The sequence below is a fragment of the Trachymyrmex septentrionalis genome, unplaced genomic scaffold (assembly GCF_001594115.1).
Source record: "Trachymyrmex septentrionalis isolate Tsep2-gDNA-1 unplaced genomic scaffold, Tsep1.0 scaffold87, whole genome shotgun sequence".
Lineage (NCBI taxonomy): Eukaryota > Metazoa > Arthropoda > Insecta > Hymenoptera > Formicidae > Trachymyrmex > Trachymyrmex septentrionalis.
Window position 1 is genome coordinate 3,778,139 of NW_017306059.1, and position 17,896 is coordinate 3,796,034.

Here is a 17,896-nt window from a genome sequence, read left to right on the forward strand (position 1 = left end):
TCTAAAATATATATATATATATAAGATGTATATAATATATATTATGATGTGCAAAAGAAGAATATACAAAATAAAAAATGCGGATGTAGAAGAAGTAACTTATAGTTATTTTTCAGCCCATATTCTCTCAACGTACATTATTGTTTGTGCTTTTTAAAAAATGCTAACTCCCTTCTCTCTCTCTCTCTCTCTCTCTCTCTCTCTTTCTCTCTCTCTCTGCACGTTCTATAACATTAATAAATCTCTATCTAAACTTACGAAGGACCTTTAGAAAAGTATCTCTTTACGTTCTGCTCCGAGATTAAGTGATTCAAGCAACGTGATGTAGATAATACACATTCACCGAATGGTTGGTCTGCTATTGAAATAACACGGACTGCTGTTTGACGTATATACGCCCGCGGGTATCCCTAGAGAATTCCGCGAATTGCGAGGTAACGTTATACGACAACCAATTACTGCCGGTTAATTTGTTGCATCGTCGCTCGGTAACTGTTCGCTCGCGCGCACGTGAATCACCAACCACGCCGTGATATCTCCGCTTCGGCGTTTCGGGGGTAATCCTGGCGGTTCGCCAACCCCCTAGGCCCTCTCTCTCTCTCTCTCTCTCTCTCTCGTGCTCTATCGATCTTTCTCTTCCGCGTACGTGGCTTATTCCCGTAGTATAAGGGCGTAGCTCCAATCGACCGTGGCTGATCGGACCTCTACCGACCTGCCCTGTATACTCTATATACCGAATGTAATGTCGGCAGGAAAACGCGTAACTCCGTGAAAGTCGTGAGCGACGGCAGGGTTGGCCGGCCGGCGGATTGAGTTACCACCGGGGGCGAAAAGGGATGCCCTTTCCGCGCCACTTGTGGTTCTTCGTTCACACCTCATCCCTTCGATAACCGCACGGTAAAAGGACCCCCGAAGACGCGAGCACGAACGTACGTGGTGGTTCGGGAACGGTGCGATATGGCACGAAAGGTGAAGGGTTGAAGGAGAAAGGATTGCGCCGCAAGGATGGAGAAAAGGGGAGGAACAAATTGTATGTAGAGTTGAGAGAGAGAGAGAGAGAGAGAGAGAGAGAAATAATGGATGTTTCTTGAGAGCTTCTTAAACATATGTCAAACGTAATTCTTTCGATTTTTCCAATTGATTCTTCTTTCAGATAACTGAGCAATCTTGATGCTCGGCGACATTTACCTCATACGTCTTTCGCCCGTCTTAACTGTCACGTTGATCGATCACCCTTCGTGAATGCGATATTTTTAACGTATCGAGCGACCGATGACTTTCCAATTTCGTTTAAACTAACTTGAAAACTAACATTTTAACCAACTTCGTTGTTTATTGCAGAAAATAGAAGACAGAATTAATTGCAATATTGTAATATGATCTTACGAAATGACCGGTTAATCTCCCAAAAGAATTTTCCAATTCAAACTATTTCTCAATTAGAGAATTATCGAAAGTATTTCTCCAAGTGCCTATTCTTCACTCTATACGAAATGTCAATACTCGTAAAAAATAAAATTGCAAAAGAAATAAGAAACAGATTCGAGAAAAAGCGCTTGGTCGATAAAAAGCTCAAGCAACGAACTCTAGAAAGAATTGATTAGGTGCAGCAAAACGCCTCGGTTAAATTCTCACGGTAAAAGCCGAGAGTACATCGTTCTTTGCACCGTGGTAAAAACCGCACGTACACCTCCAGTTGACAGTCGTAGCTGAAATCAAATGTTCCACTTCGACGATCTATTCTTGCTGAAGTTTATTTAAGCGGCACATACTACGGAATCCGTAGTATAGCGTTTACCGTGTCTGCCGTCGTGACTTCAACGGAAAGTTCGTTGCCCTTCGCGTTTCAACTCGCGAGCCCCGCTGCACCGCTCGCGAGCGAAGCCAGCAGTAACGCGCAGAGACAGTTGGAAATTCTTTTGAATATTCGACGGCTTTGTACGACCTACCGCGCGACTTATCGAGGAAAGTTGTTAGCTACAGCGGTAAAGTGGTCGACGCATTGTTACGGTCCGTGGCACATAGCAAAAGCGAATACGTGAAAGCGAAAATTCACGACGGTCGACGATAACTTACGTCAGCGTTTCGATCGCCGAGAAAGAGAGAAAGAGAAGCGTACTCGAGGCCTTCTTCGTCGCGTGTACTACGCGATTGGAAAACAGAAAGACCGCTGTTTCACTTCGTCGACGACGAGGAGAGACGGAGATGAACGTTGTATTTATTTATTTTTTTTTTTCTTTGCTTCTTCGCGCCGCCGCGGATTCGCAAAACAGCTGAATTCGCACGTGTCTGACTTTCGAGAATCGATGACCGTCGTCAACGACGGAAAACCAACGAGCGCGATCGCGGCGCGGCAAAAGGGAGGGAGAGCCACACCGCTCGCGGTTGCATGGAAAAGGAGCCGCCGTGGGCTAAGTGAAATGGCGCGTGCCTAGTACATTTCACGGTGCGTTAGTTACGGGCGCTCCCTGTCGCTACCTTACACCCCTTTTCCTCACTCTCAGCCCGTCCGCAGCCCCTTCCCCGCCCAGCCGCCGTCGCCGCCTTCCTGCATCTCGTCCACCATTCGTTCCTCCATCGCGATCTACTTTTTCATTGAGCGCGCTTTACGTGATGCTGCGGCGCGCTTCTCTTTACCGATAATAAATCGCCGACGCGAGAAGCTGCCTTAGAACCGGCACTGACCTTGTTTAATAATATGGAGACAAGCGGAGCAAACTAGATGAAGTATTAAAGAAATCTTTAGAAATATCATTTATTAGCGAAAAAAAAAAAAGAAAAATATTTTTTTCTCGTCCAAATGATATGATGATATAACATCGTAATGATGATATAACATCGTAATGATTTTACTGTAAAATTTCCGTTTGAGGTTGAGTGTCCTGTATCTTTTTTTCTTCACAACTGGAACTTTTAACATTATTAATCCTTTTACATCTCATGTTTTCTTCCCTGTTCCATCAAGTAGAAAGATTTTATCATTCTACGTGGACTTCTCGTTGTAATCCAGCATTCGAATATGTAATTGGCTGTCGGACATCGTGATTATCTTGCACGAAGCAGTGCTACGGAAGCGCACGCGGACATTTCATTATTTTATTGCCGCATGGTAGACGATCTATCCGGTGAGTAACGAGACAATGAGACACGTGCCGCGCGTATAAATAATGGCAATTTAACCTCGGCTACGAGATACCTATCGTTCGTTTAGCCAAGCAAAAGTGCTGCAAGTTAATCGCAGGATCGATGAGGGATAAAGCAATATCGAGTCACGAATTTTTAGCAAAAAAATAACAATAGAAAGGAGAAACTAAGACAAGAATATAGAACATCTTTAAGGAGATATTTCTGGTTGTTCAAATAAATGCTAGAAATATGTAAAATAGTAGAATACTGTAACACTACATAAAACATGATATAAAATAAAGTTAGAAGTTTTACGACAGAAAATAAAAAATTGTTAAAATAAAATTTGTTATTCACGTATCAGTCGATATAATATGAATAACAAATAAGAAGGCTTTATTCATCTAAAAAGCGAATCTTGATACCCGATAACAATTTTGCGTGAATTTTATAATATGTAAAAAATTTAAAAAGTTAAAAACTGACATAATAATTCATGATATACTTCAGTAAATGCATCTATCGATGGAATCATAATTATTTTGTGAGTCTCGATGAGAAAATCAAAAGTTTTCTTTTTTTGCTTCTTGTAATACAATACGATTTCGAACTTCAAATATATATTCACGTGTTTACATAAAACATTTCACTAATGCGACATACTCATACCTGTAATTGTATCTTTTTGTTTTGCGTGATTACTACCGCTATCATACAAATTGAATATTGCAGGGGAACTGTTTGTCGCACAAAATCAATTTCTTAACCCGGTGCGGTTTAACCCGGGCCGATGGTTGGTCTCATCAATATGCGTCACGATCGCTCGGATTCCGTGTCGTCCGAGCGCGCGACATACCTGTCAACGTACAAAACTAATCCGGTATGCTTAAAGACCTGAAACGATAAGGCCCGCTTTTCAGGGTGCACGTCTGAAAATCCTGTTTTGACAGGGATTTACGTACTTTCGATGCGGCCTAATCTCGTCTATTTGAAAGCCTCTTCTCGGATAGAACCGTCGTTCTTCCGTCCTCGTGCGACGAGACAACAATATTTCTACAGAACGATCGATACTCGCCAGGTAAAAGAGAGGAGAGAGCAGATAGATAGATAACTGGATTTTTGGTATTCCGATGCGAGTGTCGTCCTTACACTTAGCACTCGAAAGAAGGCAAAGAGTCGGTAATGCATTTTGATAAGTAAGAGCTTAGCCAGTATCGAACTTTTTCTTTATGGAATCTCCTTCCTCGGAAATGTTAACTCGCAAATGTAAAAGTAACAAAGTTTAAAAAGAAATATACCTTACATTTCCATCAGCATAAATTAACTTTTTCTGAGCCTTTTACTTTCTTTTTTACGTCTAAGAAATAGATGTAAAGAGAAAAAAAAAAAAGATAAGTTAAAAGGATAAGTAAACCGAAGTAAGCAGAGAAAAATAATGAGATTGTTAAACATGTTTCCTTTGCACCAACAATAAGAAGTACAAAACAAAGTCTGATTATCAAGCGACGCCAGGTATGAATTAGAATTTTAATTATCCTAATGAAATACGGATATATCTTTGAAAAATCGCTAATCGTCGCTAATCGACTAATAAAATTTTCTTCAGTTATATCAATCCGACTGAATTTCTTTTCTTACTGCAGTTTCTCGTTATGGGGTGAGGCGCAAGGTGTAGTCACGTTAATATTTCTTTCGTACTACATTCGTCGTACAAGAACCCGAACTGTATGTTTCAACTGTGGCTGTGTGTAAACGACAATTCGCATTCGAAGTACGTCCGGCTCAGCATACGTACCGGCAATGAACGCATCTCCCTCCCGACGTCAAAAAAGCGGGAAAAGTCGTAGAAAAAATCCCGTTGCTCCTGCATGTTTCGTCGGTCTCGGACCTGCCTCGCGGCATACGAAAAAAGGTTGTGGAAATACGGCGTCGAATACTAATTCCTAACCGTTCGCACGGACCAGCAGACAGACAAAAGGCGGGACGACGACGGGGAGGAGAAGAACGACGTGGTGCAACGCGACGCGAGTTAAGAACACGAAAAGCAAAAACGAGCAACGCGTCGGAGGAGAGGAGGAAGGAGAACCACGCGGCTGCAATGGCGTGAATTTACATGAAAATACGGGAATTCGGTGACGATGATTTCTGCGAGAGGTTCTTCTCAGCATTTCCGAGCGGCTCTTCTACCTTTGACGTCGCGTCGCGTCGGCTCGTTTGCTGACGACGCGACAAAGGCGTCGCGGCGCGCTGTTCCTTCGGAGTGTGCTCGTTCACTCGCGCAACTCCGATATGTGTAATATAATGCGTTTCTTAACGAACACGTTCGCGAGCTACCACAGTGCACTTACGCACATGACTCTTTTACCTCTTCGATTCAACGCTAATGGCGTTACTAATAATGTGACTTCATTCCTCTCGTTCTGTCGGCATTTGCGATTGCAAGGTGGAGTATAACTACACCTGCCCGATTACACGACGTGAGATGAGTCAAGAAGCTAATTATCGTAATATTAGCAACTCTGATGTCGCGCTATATGGAATTTTGTAATCACCTTCTTTATTCCAGACTTCTTATTCAATGTTGAATGAAAATCGATGAGATTAAACACTTCTTGTTTAATTATACCAGTAGTCTGACTTTTTCCTTCGTTAAAGATATAAAAATATCAAGTAATGTGTGGAACATATTTTATAAAAGAGTTCAAATTACAATAGTGCATAACTAGCGAAACAAATATTCGAAATTGTATAATCAAATACTATTAAGCGCATATAATGTATCTTAATAATAAGTTTACTCGCAAAATCTATTTCAATATTTTCTAAAATTGTATTTTCAAAAATGTTCTCGGCAATTTTTTTCTTTTTTCAAAGCGATATTTTAAAGTTTATGATGTTTTTCGTCATTTTTTAAGTTACTTGTCTTAAAAACTCACAACGTAAATGCCGGAAGAAGTAAAAAAGAAAAAAACGAAGCTATATAAAAAACGAGGCTATATAAAAAATATATGTATGTGTAGTTTTATATCAAGTTTTATATTTGATAAACATTTCAGGAAAGTATACGTATTAAGCGAGAAATATGTGGGAACTCGCGTTTATATTGTACATATTTTGTATGCTGTTCAGGTATTATCTATCCGTTATATGCGCTTTTAAAGTAATTTTCGTCCCGCTGTAGATAAAGAATTAAATTTTTAGACAAAAAAGGTACTGAGAGAAAGACTTTTACTCCTCCATATTCGAATAATGTGTGCTTGATGCATTGGAATTGGCTGCTACATTGACAGTTGATTAAAAATGGAATGTGTAATAAAATAAATTTTGAAAGAAAACTAATAATTACTGTGAACAATGATTCTAATTAACGTGTCGTGGAAACTTTTTCAATTATCACAAACGGTATTGCCGTCACAGATGATTGATATTTTTAAGGGAGAGATTCGAGAGTTGATAATATCAACATTGGATATTCGATACTAAGTGAGTAAAGTAATCGATATAAGCTTAAAACATCCCTGTCCTATATATCGGAAAGTAAACACATAAAATCTGCACGAGTGATATTTAATAATTGCGCTATTTTCGCTTAAGTTCTTTATATAGTATTTTAAAATGCTAATAACATCGATAATAGCATCATTATCAAACGACGGCCAATTTAATTGTTCCCTTTCCTTATTTGATTTATTCATATAATCGTCTAAATTAACTGATATTATCGTGTTAGAATTTTCGTTGTAGAATTTGTAATTTTTCAGACATTCCATTCCGTGTCTTAATAATAATAACAAGTGTAATAAAAACCACGTAGCGTGGAGTGAAGAGAGGATGAACGTGACGCACGTGAAATCGACAGAAGGGATCAGACGGGATTTCCACTTGGCGTCGAGGAGAGGATGCGACTAGGCTTGGATGGCCGATATTATACCCCCGGGCGGTAATTCGTATCGAGTTTTCCGCGCAGCCCGGAAACTCGATCAGAAACGCGATCAGGATGGCGAAAGTAATCTTCGGCCACATCGAGTACGATCCTACGGTAAACAATCTGGGAGTTATATTTGTGAGGGTTCTCCGAGAATGAATTGTACCCCGAATTTTATTCTCATCAAGTCATACTTTCATCAATCTTTTCCCAAATAAATTGCTATTTAATGTTCACAACTGTTTGCCATTCAATACGTCACTAATATTAATATAGGTATTTGTACTGTCGTCCAGGCAATATATTTGGTTTAATATCTACTCCAATAATTATAATTTAGGATTGAAAACTTATAAATTATAATATTGATTTGACAGTGATGATTCAAAGAAATTGTCTCTTTCATTTTTTCACCGACATTAAATACAAATTTTTATATTTAATTTTCACATCTTTAAATGAAAAATAATTATGTAGAATGCTTAAAAGTGATTACTGGAATGTCAAAACTTTTTACAGCGTTGCTCATGCCTGAGATTTCTAAATAATTATTTTAATAATAATAACAAATATATTTTCAGATCTGTACCTAGCAAAATCGAAATTCTTTCCGTCTGTTTCATTATTTTTTTCACATTTCTCTTTTTTTACATATTTCTTTTTATTCTTTCGTTTCAAATTTTAAGCAATCTCTAAATCTCTCTCATATTAAACGCATAAGATATACACACACGTACACGAAAAAATGCAGCCGAAAAAGATCTCGTTATAAAAGCGTGTCGCTTGTAAGAGTAACATGACTTTCGCTCCAACGAAATATTTTCTCGCGGCTATTTGCACGTGTAAAAGCGGATCGGGATGATGAATAAAAAATGAGCGGAAACAAAAGGGAAATATTCGACGACGGCCGGTACTAAAACGATATAGGGATGTCATGAGGAGCGTCAGGATTTCATCAATAGGGAGTCAAAGTATACAAGACGGACGACATATATCGGACGACAGTCAGCGCGGGGACGAAGCACAAGCGGGGGACATTCCCCGACCGACAAATGGCAATTTAACACTGTCGACCGTCTCTCGGTCGATATTCGAGCGACCCTTTGACCGTCGACGTTAATGCACGGCTTGCCCTTTATTTCCTGCTGTCACACCGGCGCGGCGATACGCGGCCCCCTTCGGCATCATCGTGCTGGCTCGCCCGAGCATGCTTTCGACCGCCCACGCGAGAGCTACGGGATATACACGAAAGAGGGACCACCACGCCTCCTCCCTCCCGCCTAAAGGATTTAATTACGAATTAATTGTGATGTACCGCGCCGCGGCTAATTCCGCCTGGCAATTCCGCCGGTAATTCGAGGAACGCCCCGACCAGCCAATCCTTTTCCTTCCCTTCCAGCGAGATCTTCCCTTCCGTGACGTCCTTCACGCGAAATCGCGAGAAAAAACATCGAGTTTTTTTTTTTACCTCGCGCGCCTCAAAGTACGCGTACTTTTCCAGTACCATCTCCGCACTAATTGCCACCTCTCCGATTTTCAGCCGGAGATTCCAGTTTTTCTGAACGAATCCGGCTCTCTGGCAGGCGGAAAGAACTTCCGGCTAATCACTCTAAATTTTCATCAATTCTTTTAAACTTATGCGTTTATTTTCCTCCGGTTTTGAAAAGAAATTTCTGACCGGAACGGTCAGATCTGGTGGTTTTTTTTTTATCTAGAGAAAAAAAGAGTACAGAAAGCAATACAGAAAAATAACAATTTTAGCAATAATAACACAGTCACACAAAAATTTTTTTAAATCCGGAGATTGGATCCATAGTATTCTTGTATTTTGACGCTTTGAAACCGAATCTGATATCCAAATTGCTCCATCACGTCACAATTGTTTTTTTTTATCGACAAAAAGTAGCTCGATTTTCCCGCATTTTTAACCTACTACTAGTTTGCATATTAACTTTGTAAGCTTGCATATTATCGCTGAATTTACTTGCTCTTTTTTACCTCGCATATTAAAAACCAGATTATAAATGGTTTTAAAATTCTGAAAAATCGAATTATTTTTCGTTAATAAAGAGTGTGACGTAATGAAGCAATTTGGACACCAGATTCGGTTATAGAACGTTAAAATATACATATAAAAATGCCATATTCCAATCTTCGGATCAAACATTGAACTTTATTTTGTATGCTTGTGTAATCGACCTCCGAACAGAAGGGCTGTTAACCTCTAGCGGAGCACTAGTCAAAAGGTGGCACCATGTCTAATACTCAAAAAAATACAATCACCTTGTTTTCCGCGAGAGTTCATTCGCGCGAAAGACAAAATCGATCACCAGAAGTGTATTATCCGGTACATGACGCTAATGAATGATCGGAGGCGGAACAAATTTGAATTGTAGATATGCAAGTGAGAGATTTTAGATACTTACTGCATGACGTATGGCAATGTAGACAGAAAAGAATCAGGATATCCTTTATTATATGATTCGAAGAGTAAAAATAACACAAGCACACAAAACAAAATTTAATGTTTGATCGGGAGATCAGACTATGGTATTCTTATGTATTTTAATATATCTCTAAAACCGAATCAGAAATTGATCTATCACGTTACAATTTTTTTATCGACGAAAAATAATTTGAACCTCTAATATTTTTAGGGCCATTTATGGCCTGATATTTTATATGCAAGATAAGATAAAAGAGAGAAAATAAATTCAATGATAATAATTTTACATATAAGCTAAAGTTAATATACAAGCTAGTAACTAAAAAATTGAGCTGTTTTTTGACAAAAAAATTATGACGTGATGGAATAATTCGGAAATCGAATTCTATTTCAGAGCGTCATAATATATAAAAATATCATGGTCTTATCATCAAATCCAAAATTTGTGTGTGTGTAATTTGCGCGAATAATTCGTGTATTACTAAACTCTTAATACATAATAATTTTTCGGTTTTTTACTACACTTAATAGATCATTCGTGTATTGAGTTAATTTTTATCACTTTTACAAATATATAAAAATTATTAAATAATTCTTACATATATTTTAACATCTTACATATATTTTAACATCTTTAGAAAGTATTTGTATAATTATGTATTTCAAAAATTGTATGTAAATGTGTGTGTATGTGTGTTATAACTAATTACTTGGTGTTCCTGATATTTCAAAGAAAAGAAATGCGCAGGACACGAATAATTTAATCGTGTGTACTAAATAATAAAATAAGAGTTAAATATTCACGATTTGCATGCAACGTTGATTTTAAATAAATCGTAAATAGAGCTGCAAAGGCGTGCAACATCGAGATTGAAATCTCGCTAATCTGATTGAGCCAGATTACTATTTGCACGCGTGTTAATGGACTTTCTTCATTAATCATTTTAATTAACAGCGATTAGATACGAATGGATTATCACTATGTATAATTTACATTTGTATATTATAACTGCATATGCATATTTTTTTTTTATAACAAATGCATATATCGTTAATATATGCAACATATGGAGTAAAATCGTCCTCCGTTTGTATCAACTAGCCGATCCTATCAACTTTGTGATGCGAGGTTGAAGATAAGACGTAGCCATCTCTCCTTGTCAAAACGGAAACGAGAATTTTGTCAAGATGAATATCTACGTTCCTCTTAATTGCTGTGGAAGACATTTATCTTCCTTACGAGACAGTCGTGTTTTCTGAGGTAACGATCGAAGCGCATATAACAAATCATCTGGTGAGATAATTTGATCGCGTAGCAACCGGTTAATTCCGATAACATGTTATAACGGTTAAATACACCGCGGATTCTACATATTATATCTTCTCACCTGGCAGTCGGTCCCGATTAGATTACGTCGTGCAACGTTGGCGGCCGAGCTTCTTGGACGCGCTGGATTCTCCAGTAATGCCTGTCTTCGCCGTTCCGTTTGCACGTATTGTCTACTGATAATGTATCGACGAACGTTATCACACTGATTATCGGTTCATTATTCAGTTCATTGACGTCACACGTCGAGCAATCGTACGGACGAATGCTTTTCCCGTGTTATTTCTGCTCTCTTCCAACTCTCTATACCGCTGCGTTTGTCGCGGCCATCCTCATCGACATCATGGTCCGTGTAACTTCGGTTACGATTTTCCTCTCAAATAAATTCTGCTCCCCGGATCATCACGTTCTATTCATCTTAGTCACCTCTCGATAGAAAATCTCTCTTGGTCGCTTCGCTCTCTGGATCATTTGCTATTGCCTTAAACCGTCACGCCACTTCGACGAAGTCACCCGTGCGACAAGACTCATATATATCTCCACTCGATGTGTTCCAAGATAAGAAAGATCACCGGAAATCGATTTATCTCTTCTCGAATTCTCCGGACGAAGTCATTCTCGATGCGTGTTTGCACCACGCTTGTCTGATGGAATACGTCGCGGTCGAATACGAAACGCGGCTCGTACAATGGTACGTTCGAGAGTAGTTTACGTATGTACCAGTTCACGTGCCAAGACGCGCGCGTCTTCCCACGTGGCGACGTTCCCGACGTGGTCGACGGTTTCGTAGACTCGCGATAAATGTACGCGCCCGCACGGTGACGCTCGCTTTTATCCAACGCTCGCGTCGGCTGCGCGCGTCCGCGTGCCGTCCGCTCTTTCTGACTCTTCTCCCCCATTTCGACGCGGGCGGCGTCGCGCCTCTCGCTTATCGCTGCGAATTTTCCACCGACCAGCGTTCCGTCGCGAGCGCGTGCGTGCCTCTGTGATTGCGCGACAACGCGACGCTTCGAAGAATCCGCTGGGAAGGTATCGCGAATTTTTATATCGTCCACCCACGAGATCGCCCGCAATAGATATCTTTGTCACGTTCCTATATTGCTAATATGCCAGGATACAAACTCGTGTAAAATTGTAACTCATAATTCGTTGGTTGAAGATAAGAATAATGTGGTTGTTGAAAGAGATAAGATTTAGATGAATTGAAAAAAAATTACAATATATATAGAAATATTGAAAATAATAAGCGATTTGTTGAAAATGCTTATATAAAAAATAATAAAGAGATTAGAGTTGTAACAAGCGATTAACATACTCGTAATCTTGTCCAATTGACACGGAAACTGTCGGAAATATTCATCATCGATTTTGATAATCTCTTTGTAATGAGCGCTTTATAATGATCGTCAAAACTGTCGGAAATGAGAAGAGATTAAAGTTATTTAAAGAAGAAACAAAATTAACATAACGTTCTTATCCAACAGTGGATCTGAAATCGTGGAATATTAGTTAATGGATTTTGATAAGCTTTGAATATGTCATAGAACATTAAGCCATGTTAAACACTATTTGTTTTATCTGGTTAGTTCAAGGTACAAGAGTTTAAAACAACTCCTAAAAAAATAACGGATTTTTTTCATTTTAAACATTTTCGAAAAATGTAAATACAAAATGCCAGTAATTTTTGTACAAATGTTATTTCATTTTTTTATTATTTTTTTATGTTCTACATTTCTACAATATATCCAAAGTTCATAAAAATCGATAAGAAACAATTCCGATAGTTCTTTCGTAAACTAATACTTCCAAAAGTTATTTTAAAAACAGAGTATTAAAAAAAGATCTGAGAGTAAATAATATTCACAAAGAAAAATATTTAATAAACATAAGTCCTAAAACGAATATATACAATTATCCCAATTATTGTGCCTATCTCTATTAATGTGCTTTTGTATTTCGATGAGTCATAAAGAAAATTAGCATAATAAATAAGAAAAAAAATTTGCTTTTTCTCAAGTTAAATTATTAATACACGATACCGAAGATAATATTTTATTTTTTTAGTATTAAAGTATTTTAAATATTTTTCGAAAGATATGAGGAATTTATGTGAATCCAGTAGTACGTACCGCAAGATTTTAAGCTTGTTTTCCTATTAATGTGCCCTGTATTGGAGCTGAGAACGTTGTGTTATGAGTACTTTGAAATAAATAAAATTGAAATAATGACTTATGCATGGTAATATTAACATAAACAATTATCTTAAATTTATTACCTTTTAGTAACTATATGTTAAAATGAGTCAATGTGTGAATTAGGCACACAAATTGGGGGCACATTAATAGGGCCATCGCCGCTTAGAGGATTCACTAATAGGGACAAAAACATGTTTTCTATTTTTGTCAAAAGCATTATAAAGTATTAACATTTTTTAGATTAAAGAAACATTATAAGAAAAAGAAGTAGTTGAAAAACTGATATTAATTGCAAGCAGATAAAATTAAAGCTACAATATTTAATAATTAATTCAGTAATAAGCAAATTGACTAAAAGGCACATTAATAGGAACAATTACTCTATATGTATCGAATGCATTTACCACTCGTTGAGATATGGATCAGTCTTTATCTAGGAGATGACTCTACAACCCTTAGTTAGCTTGGTAAATAAAACGCTGTGAACTGGGGATCTTCAGTACACTTTCTTAAAAGCTATTGACAGAACTCTAATCTGGTCAATTTTGCGTCCAAAGATATCCACGCCGATCTCAAGATTCAGCAAGCTCTTTCAGCGACTTACAAAAATTGGATCACTGAAAGTATTGACACCCCGAATAACAGATCATATATCGCACAATTCGTATATCTGACATAAAAGAGCGAGTATTGGAAAATATGAAAGAACATTCAGAAATAGATATTATAAAAACAGCAGTAACTGCAGGTATCAATCATTTTCTTGAACAATTCTTCATCATGTTATATTAGAATTCTAGCAACGGTTTCTAAAAAAATAAAGATTCACAGCCAGCACTTTATTTATTGACGAGGCTGACTAAGAGCTGTAGAATACGTCCTATAGCGATGATAAAAACTGATTCATATCTCACGTACAATAAATGTATTTTGGAACCTATATGCATTAGATCTTTTTCTCTTGTCTTAATGTATTCTTCCTGCTCTTAAAATATATAATTATTTTTTAAACATTCTATATAATCGTTCTGTATTTTGCTTTAAGCGCTACAGATAATTTATAATCCAGTTGTACGAGAAGATAGAGGAATTTTTAATAAAAATTGCATGCAATCGTATATATTGCCGTTTATAATAGGAGTCGCGTAAGCAGATTATCCTACTTTGAAGAACCAATCGACCAGACATTCTCGCAAAAACGAGAGCCTATAATTAAGATATTAATAACTTTCGAGTGTAGCCGTTATTTATGTCGATAATCGAGAACCAGTTCACGGAATCTTGAAGTACAGAATGTGACATTGAAAATTCCAATCGAAGATCTTGGATCAAAAACTCGAACTTAAAAATAAAGCGTAATCAACAAAAATTATCTTCTCCAAATAAAATCAAACAAAATATATAGATAATCTAATGGAATAAGTGAGCATGAAGAAATCGTAAACCATGTTGAGTTATGGCTTCGTTAATTATTTCGAAAAATCATTCAAATATCATAACTTTGATTATTATGAATGTAATTAACTTGCAACTTGTCGTCATACTGCTGGGGTTATACTGCGACGACAATATCACTTTTCAGCGACCGGATTGTATCTTTCCAGACGCGAGAGAACTCGATCCGATACAACATTACTCCGGATGATAATGACGCTCGTAATTCTCGACGATAGTGGTCGCTGTCGTGGTCGCAGTCGCCAAACGACGCCTTTCAGAACTGAGTCTGCACAAGTTACGATCCTCGTCACGGATATTTAGCCTTACTTGTAACGGGTATTAACAAATAGTTGACTTGCTGAAACCGGCTCGACAGGTAGTAAAAGTTGAACAGACACATAGCATGCAAAGTTTATTTAAATTGGATTATTTGAAAATCTTAACCACTGCGTCTTTTCGCAAGAAATAACGCGATTATATTGGTTGAAGAATTAACTCGTCAAGTCACAATATTATTACTAGGTTCCTATATCAGTGGAGTTAACACGGAATGTTTGATTGTTTTTTAGCCGATTGGGGGTAGGTCTGACATAACTTCCTTCTTTATAAAGACTCATATTTATAATAGTATAAATATTATAAATAAATATAATAATCATTTGTACTCCTTTTCTAATAATCAACAAAAATGTCAAGAAATAGTTTAATGAACTAAAAATTTAATAAATGAAATATAAACAAATTTTTAGCAAGAGCTAATGATAGTATAGGTATATGTTATTGTTTCAAAGTTTGGAGCATCTTTAAATTTTGAAAAGAAGGTTCAATTATTTACTAACACTGTAAATGTAACATTGTACAAATTTATATTGTTTCAATCATAAATTTTATTCAATTACCTTTATTTACTAACACTGTAAATATAACATTGTGAAAGTTTATGTTGTTTCAATCATATAATTTTATTTCAAGTTTAGTGTACATTAAACAAAAAAAAAATAAAAGTTTGTTTTCCAATAAAATAACTACATCTGTAGAAGAATCATGTTCTTACCTAAAAAATTATAGAATGCTCCAAACTTTTGAACAGCAAACTAATTATAATCTGGATCTTTCCGTTGTGCAAAGGAAATGAATAAAGAGGATGAAATTCGATGGAGCATTAATTACCGACGTCTCTTCCTCGACCGCACTCGAATCATGCACAGAAGGCGAGATCAGACGAATACTCATAAAATCAATGAACTCGCTCCTCTCTCGGCGAGGAGGCGCCAAGCATCACACGACACTCTTTGCCTTAATGCGGAGCAGCGATCCTTTATCACACGGACTTTTCTCCTTTCCTTCGCTCGCGCTTCGCATACAAAGATTACGATGCGCGTCGCGGCGCGTCTTTCCGATGTGCTTCGAGCTCTTCGTCATCGGCTCTCCGTCTCTTCTGCCAAAAAAGAGAGAAAGAAAAAAGGGAATTACGAAAAAAGAGGAAAAGAGTAAGAGCATGAGTAGCTCGAAGGTAATCAAAGGGATGGGCGCGCGCACGTTCGCGAGTGTTTGCACCCCCTTCGGCTGCCTCTCGAAACGCATACGCACGGGAGCGTTGCCGAACAATCGTTTTGGTGGCTTTGAAGTTTTCCGCCGCGCAGCTCCGTTGGCTCTCTTGAAGTTCGTATGCATTGCGCTCATAGCGAGAAAGAACGCCGATGACAACAGGGGAGATAGATCCTGGCACTCTGCTACTCACGTACCCCACATCCGTCTTCCCTTACTTTTCCCGTCTACTTGTCCTTCCTTCGAGTACAAAAGATACAGCGATAATGTCGTCGAACGTACTGCTGACAAAACGAGATCCAGATAGGGAATCCTGAAGAGCCTAATTACAGCATTTGTTTCTTGAAGATTCGTACGATGGTCATCGTAGCCGGATGATGGTACCTACTTTGACTTTTCCCTTTGTACGCGCGGCAATGCACGCTAAAGAGAGAGTCAAGAGGCGACGAAGCTTTGACAATGTGCGCACTCTTTCTCATTCTCTCGTCTCTAGTTTTTCTTTTTTTTTTTTTTTTTTCATATCGCGCGTCTAATCAACTGAAAGAAAGTTCTCCCTGTTCGTGCCTTTTCGATTGTCTCTATCGTTCCTTTTGCGGATCTTCCGTTTTCAATAATTCTCCACTGTTGAATGTTTATTTACTCTTTCTCTTTCTCTCCCTGCTGCAGATTCCTCGCTCTCGTTTGCAATGGGTTCCTCCCATATTCTTTGTCTTCTTTTCTTTTTGTCTTCTGATATCAGAAAGCGAGTTTTGCTTCCGGTGCCACGTATGCAGAATAGTTCACGAAAGTGCCCACTTATTGTCCCCTAATTTGAGTTAAGTACAACTTTGATGACGATGAGGTAATTAGTTCGTATTATACTTTGTGACATCGTACAGAATGGCCGGTCAGAGAGCGAAAAAGAAAGCTCTTTCCGCCTCTTAACGTTACCCCCGTCCGTAGCTTTTTTTTTCTTTTTTCGAATCCTATCACGAATTTGGCTGCGCTCTTCATTTACTCGATGACGACTCTCATATACGTATACACTGAACGTAATCCACTTTTGCTCTTTCATCTCATCTTTTTTTCCATCTACACATCGTTTGCACGATAATTTTCATACAAATGGATGAGTAAAACGGGAAGTAACGATCACTTGGCCAAAAAGTCTTTGTTGTTGACGAATGATAGTCGAGTGAGCGGCATTAAGTTTGCTCGTGTACGCAGGAACAAAAGAAAAAAAAAATCACGATGAAACCTTAATGAGTGCGTTTGTTTTTTTTTTTTTTTTTTATGAATTCGTAATTCTCAAGCATTGCGATGGTAAGAGGGAAAGGTTTCTCGATCTCATCGAGACCATCACGAGGAGAAGCCCGATCCTCAAAGACGACGCGCACGACTCTTGTTCGCGCATCGACGAGCGCGTAGAAATAATTTTGTTTTTTTCTTTTTTTGTTTTTTTTACTAAATGCGAAATGTTCTCGTTAACGTCGAAACAGAGTAGTCGAAGCTGATATTTGGACGGGGGAAAATTCTCAAAGACGTCACGCGGCCTAATTTTCCGACAGAAGGAGCATCCTTGCTTTGATGCGTTAGAACTCCAACTTTCGCTAAAGCTTTCCCTCTTTCCCTCTTTATTCGCATCGTTACCATTCGTTAAGTTTGCCTGGTGGATTTCTTCTTAGGAGAAGACCCGGAGAGATTGCGTTGATAAGTCGCGACAGTGATTTCCGCACTGTAAATCACGCTGTAACGTTGAAGAGAGCTTATTTGTGACAAAGAGGAGAGAGTCTTGTTTAATGTTACACATATGAATTCATTTATCCATCATACTTAATCAGAATGGAAAAAGTTAAAAAAAAAGAAGCTAAGATAGAAAATGGGTCGACAGTAATGATGACTGAAACGAATCG

General features: G+C 38.1%; 1 protein-coding gene across 2 annotated transcripts in view; it reads right to left on the reverse strand.

Moving 5' to 3' along the window:
* Window positions 1-17,896, reverse strand: part of LOC108755426 (frizzled-2) — an 87,785-nt gene that overhangs the window by 55,624 nt on the left and 14,265 nt on the right. Inside the window, exon 1 of one of the 2 annotated variants that reach the window (XM_018498414.1) lies at window positions 10,886-11,375. The exons of the other annotated variant lie outside the window; for it this stretch is intronic. The gene's annotated coding sequence lies outside the window, so the exon portion shown is untranslated. Of the gene's footprint in view, window positions 1-10,885; window positions 11,376-17,896 lie in introns of those variants that run through there. 2 annotated transcript variants of the gene reach the window in all.